Genomic DNA, 6,000 nt, shown 5'->3' on the forward strand with positions numbered 1-6,000 from the left:
TGATTTCATAGAGGAAGGGAGAGGGAGAAAGAGATAGAAACATCAGTGATGAAAGAGAATCATCACTGCCTCCTGCACATCCCAACTGGGGTCGACCAGACATGTGTACTGAACGGGAATCGAACTATGACCTCCTGGTTCACAGGTCAACACTCAACCACTGGGCCACACTGGCTGAGTGATATAAGATTTTAAATGCACATAAATCTAAAACATTTTGGTAACAAAATCATCAAACCCATAGCTTCTTTTCATTATTGTATTGACACAAATTTAATAAAGTTATACTACTAATTTAAAACTTTAAAAATCAGTAACATACCACACAATGAGAATTTGAAAATCTGTTCAAATTCTTTGGAATTAAATGTCAATTAATATTTGCCAGCTTAACACTTAGTGTATGTGGTTTTCTTAATCAGTGACAGTGTTGAGGAAAAACTGTTCAGCTCTACTATGTGCAGAGGATGTGGTTCCCTCAGACCAAGAGACACATTCCAATACCAGTGAAGGGGAGAGTTAAAATATTCCAGAGCAGCCCGGCCAGCGTGGCTCAGTGGTCGAGCATTGACCTATGAACCAGAAGGTCACAGTTCGATTCCCAGTCAGGGCACATGCCTGGGTTGTGGGCTCGATCCCCAGTAGGGGGCGTGCAGGAGGCAGCCGATCCATGATTCTCTCTCATCATTGATGTTTCTATCTTTCCCTCTCCTTTCCTCTAAAACCAATTTAAAAATATTTAACCTTTTGCACTGGGATGTCCAGTGTGACTCGACACGGTTAGCATTAGAATAAAGGGATCGAGAAAAAAGCAAGCGTGTGCAAAGGGTTAAAAATAAAATATTCCAGAGCAAACCAACGGTCCTATGTTTGCCCCCTGCCTTTTGTTGTTGTTGCTGTTAATCCTCACCTAAGGATACTGTTTCTATTGATGTTCTAGAAACTAGAGAGGGAGGGAGAAGGAGAGAGGGAGAGACAGATAGATACATCAATGTGAGAGAGACATCAACTGGTTGCCTCATGCATATATCCCGACCAGGACCAGGGATCATCACCTGCAACCAAGGAATGTGCCCATGACTGTGAATCAAAGCCATGACCCTTTGGTGCGTGGGCTGACGCTCCAACCACTGACCCACACTGCCAGGGCTGCCACCTGCTTTGTAAAAGCCTGAAGCTAGTGAAGTACATGCAATTATGAATAGTCATTAGACTGAATTAAACTGTTCTCTATCAGTCTTAAACTTGGTCCCATAAAACATGGAGTTTGGGGCTTTTCTCATGAAGCATTCCATCAGTTGGTGTGTTACAGTCTTGAAGATGGGGGAGGATGCTCATCCAAGCAGAAAGATTTTTTCCCATCTTACAGAGTATGAAGAATTCTCTGGGATAGTTGGATATTTTTCATTATCTAACTCTTCAAATTATAATTAGTCATAGTAAGCATGTAGTTGACAACCAAAAATTTCATTTTACCGGACTAATGAATCATATATAGAAACAAAATTAAAAAGCTGGAACCAGCCTTAAGCAATTTAGTACAGTTTTTTAACTAAATGTTCTTTTACTCCACTTCCACATCTCCATCCATTCCTATTTAATAAAAGAATAATATGCAAATTGATCATCACTCCAACACACAAGATGGCTGCCCCCATGTAGTCACAAGATGGCCAGCAGAGGAGGGCAGTTGGGAGGGACCAGGTCTGCAAAGGAGGGCAGTTGTGGGTGATCAGGCCAGCAGGGGAGGGACCAGGCCAGCAGAGGAGGGAAGTTGGGGGCGATCAAGCCTGCAGGGGAGGGCAGTTGGAGGGGACCCAGGACTGCAGGGAGAGCAGTTGGGGGGGGAGGGACCAGGCCTGCAGGGGAGGGCAGTTGGGGGGGACCAGGCCTGCAGAGAAGGGAATTAGGGGCGACCAGGCCAGCAGGGGAGGGCAGTTAGGGGCAAACAGGCTGGCAGGGGAGCATTTAGGCATCAATCAGGCTGGCAGGGGAGTGGTTAGGGGGTTATCAGGCTGGCAGGCAGAAGAGGTTAGGGGCAATCGGGAAGGCAGGCAGGAGAGCAGTTGGGAGCCAGCAGTCCTGGATTGTGAGAGGGATGTCCGACTGCCCGTTTAGGCCCAATAGGCAGTCGGACATCCCTCAAGGGGTCCCAGCTTGGAGAAGGTGCAGGCTGGGCTGAGGGACACCCTCCCCCGTGCACAAATTTCATGCACTGAGCCTCTAGTTCTATATAATAAAGAGGTAATATGCAAACTGGACATCACTCCCACACACAAGATGGTTGCCCCCATGTGGACACAAGATGGCTGCCAAAAGATGGCCAGCAGGGGAGGGCAGTTATGGGCAATCAGGCCAGCAGGGGAGGACAGTTAGGGATGACCAGGCTGCAGGGGAGGGCAGTTAGGGGTGACCAGGCCAGCAGGGGAGGGCAGTTAGGGGAAATCGGGCCGGCAGGGGAGCAGTTAGGTGTTGATCAGGCTGGCAGGGGAGTGGTTAGGGGATGATCAGGCTGGCAGGCAGAAACGGTTAGGGGCAATCAGGCAGGCAGGTAGGTGAGCGGTTGGGAGCCAGCAATCCTGGACTGTGAGAAGGATGTCCGACTGCCCATTTAGGCCCAATCCCGGTGGCAGTCAAACATTGCTCGAGGGGTCCCAGATTGGAGAGGGTGCAGGCTGGGTTGAGGGACACACACACACACACACACACACACACACACACACACTGCACGAATTTTGTGCACAGAGCTTCTAGTAAGACATAAAAGGAATGAAGAAAGAACACACACAAATTCACCTTACCCCAACTGGGTCTTTAAGACTCGTTTGGGATCCTTTCTTCCCTACAGGTTTCCTGGGTGTCTTAGTCCTCCTGGTCATAGATTTGAAAAAACAAAGAAAAACATTTCAGTTCAACACTGACATTCAAATACCTCCCCTATAATTCATACAAAGAAAAACTTCCAAGGTCTATAAATTATTTCTGAGCAGCTCCAAAACACTACACCCTAAATAACTAACATCCTACCTAATAACAGACAAATATGCAAATTGACCATACCTCTGACACACCCACAAACCACGCCCACCATCCAATCAGAGCGAGCATGCAAATTAACCCAAACCAAGATGGCTACAGCCACAGAGAGCAAGGTTTCCTAGGTAACAGAGGAAGCCAAGCTTTCCGCCTGCCCTTGCCAGGCCTAAGCCTCCACTCAAGCTACAAAGTTTCAATTATAGAAGGTAAACAAATGCAAACAAATGGCAGCAGAATGGAGCTTGAGAGAGCAGGCCAGCGTTGCTGCGGGCAACAGGGGAAGCAAAGCTTTCTGCACACCCTGGGGGGCCCACCTGCTTAAGGCAACAAAGTTTCAATTATAACCCCAACAAAAATGGCTGCCGGCCTCGGAGGGAGCCCCAGGCTTGGCTCTGCTCCAGGCTACAAAGTTTCAATTGTAGAAGGAAAATAAATTCCAGATACCAGGGCCTCCGCTTGGGTTGCCAGGGAGCGTGGCCGACCTGCAAACCACCACAGGCCCCTCGCTCATGCCGCCCCACACCCCAAGGGAACCCCCACCTGATCTGGGACACCCTTCAGGGCAAACCAGCTGGCCCCCACCCCTGTACAAGGCCTCTATCCTATCTAATAAAAGAGTAACATGCAGATTGATCATCACTGCAACACACAATATAGCTGCCCCCATGTGGTCAAAGATCCTACCCCCATGTGGACACAAGATGGCCACCACAAGATGGTCAGCAGGAGAGGGCAGTTGGGAGGCACCCGGCCTGCAAGGGAGGGCAGTTGAGAAGGACCAGGCCTACAAGGGAGGGCAGTTGGAGGTGATAAACCCTGCAGGAGAGGGCAGTTAGGGGTGACCAGGCCAGCAGAGGAGGGAAGTTGGGGGCAAACAGGCTGGCAGTAGAGTGGTTAGGGGGTGATCAGGCTGGCAGGCAGAAGTGGTTAGGGGCAATCAGGAAGGCAGGCAGGCAAGCAGTTGAGAGCCAGCAGTCCTGGATTGTGAGAGGGATGTCCGACTGCCCGTTTAGGCCCGATCCTACTGGGAATCGGGCCTAAACGGGCAGTCGGACATCCCTTGAGGGGTCCCATATTGGAGAGGGTACAGGCTGGGCTGAGGGACAACCCCCCTCCATGCACGAATTTCGTGCACCAGACCTCTAGTGATTAAGGATAAATTGCATTAGTAGTGTCTGTGGCATGCATAATCCAAATATAATTAAAATTTGTTTTAGGAGACATTTTTGGTACTAAATGTACGTACTTCCTATTTAAAATAGCTGGGATATTTTCTTGAGTGGCAATTTTACAAAGGCACAACAAGTTTGAAAAGTCTACTGATGAATGACCACACTTACTTGAAACACATTTATGTTTGTGTGCATACACAAATTGCACCAACAGCCATTGACCAAGGTAGACTGACAAGTGAGTAACTTCAATAAATTATAAAAACAGGTGGAGGAGAGATAGGAAGATGGCTGCCGACAGGAAGGCAGGCTGCAAGATAGTGAGTGAGAGAACGAAAGGTGAATGTGTGGACATACAGGAAGTGTCTATTTGTGAGTGAGGGACAGCTATATTCCAAGGACTGCTGGGGACTGCCGGACCGGGCTCCCCTGACCGGGCAGCCTGCACTGCTGCTGAAATCTCTCCCGGAGCGACTGGTTCTGCCACAGAGATTGCGCCATCTTGAATGGGAGAGTGGCTGTGATCGGAAGCCTAGCCTTACCTTCAATTGGAAAGAATCGGATACCTCCCCGGACCCTATAACCACAACACCCAGGGACCAGCAGCGAACCCACAAACACCGGGTCTCAAGCAGCACAATACGCGGGACTCAGATGAGCTCTGCATCTTCTCAAGGAAAGGTCAGATTTCACCCAGAGAAAAGTGAGGTCTGTGATTCAGGCTGAAGGGAGAAACACGCGCAGTGGGATCTAGAGGTTCAAATGAAGTATGCGCCCCACAAAATCTGCAGACGTTGGGGCCAGCATAGTCCATGAATGTGGAAGGGGGTCCACAGGGCTGCTGACACAAAAGGGAAGTCTAGAAATCAACTCATAGCTGGGCTGGACACAAAAAGGTAGGCTAAAGCTTTACCAGTAAATGGGCTGCACTATGCCAGGGGAAAAAGACATGCACAGAGACATGAGCAGAGTCGCACGCAGTGCCAGGACAAAAAAGTCGCGAGTTCATGCACTTACTCTGGCTCTTTTTTCTCTTTAAATCCTTGCTTTTGATTACTAAGCCCAGTACACAGGATCACCCAATTAAAAACACTCTCAGAGACTGCAGGGGAAAGTTATTTTTGTGGAACCTGGGGATCAGAGCGGGTGAAAACTATCAGAAAACCAGCTTTGGGGCAGTCCATACCCCCAAACCAGTATTAAGTACAGCAGGGAAAACAAATTCTGGGTAGAGAGGACTTATAGCCCCAGATGTCAATACAGAAACACTGCCACCCAGGGGTTGAATCACAAACTGACTCTTGTGAAAATACAACCACAGGCAGGCTGAGTAACAAAGAAATACTGCCTGTTTGAAAACAAGATTGTGGCTTACGACACAGAGGAGCTGTGGAACGCAGGGAACTTCAATACTGTCCTACCTGACAGGAAACAGGCGTGCCAAACAGAAGAGTAGAGGAAGTGAGTGACCTTCACTACTGCACATTTTTATTTTTTATCTTTTACTTAAGAAACGAAAGTTTTTTTTTCCTCACTTGATTTTATCTTTTTAATTATTATATTTTTATTTTTAATTAGTATTATTACTACTACTATTTTACCTTTTTTTTAATTTCATTTTATTTTCTCTTTATTTCATTTTGGGATTAGTGTTCTACATTCTATTTTTCTTTTTCTTTAGCATCATTTCACTCTATCTCAACTTTACCTTTATGCCAACATTCTCTTCCTCACTTTTCCCCTTTTGCTGTCCTGTTTCTCTTGCCCTATTCTTGCTTTAGATTTTCCCTAC

Source organism: Eptesicus fuscus, chromosome 5, assembly GCF_027574615.1.
Source record: "Eptesicus fuscus isolate TK198812 chromosome 5, DD_ASM_mEF_20220401, whole genome shotgun sequence".
Lineage (NCBI taxonomy): Eukaryota > Metazoa > Chordata > Mammalia > Chiroptera > Vespertilionidae > Eptesicus > Eptesicus fuscus.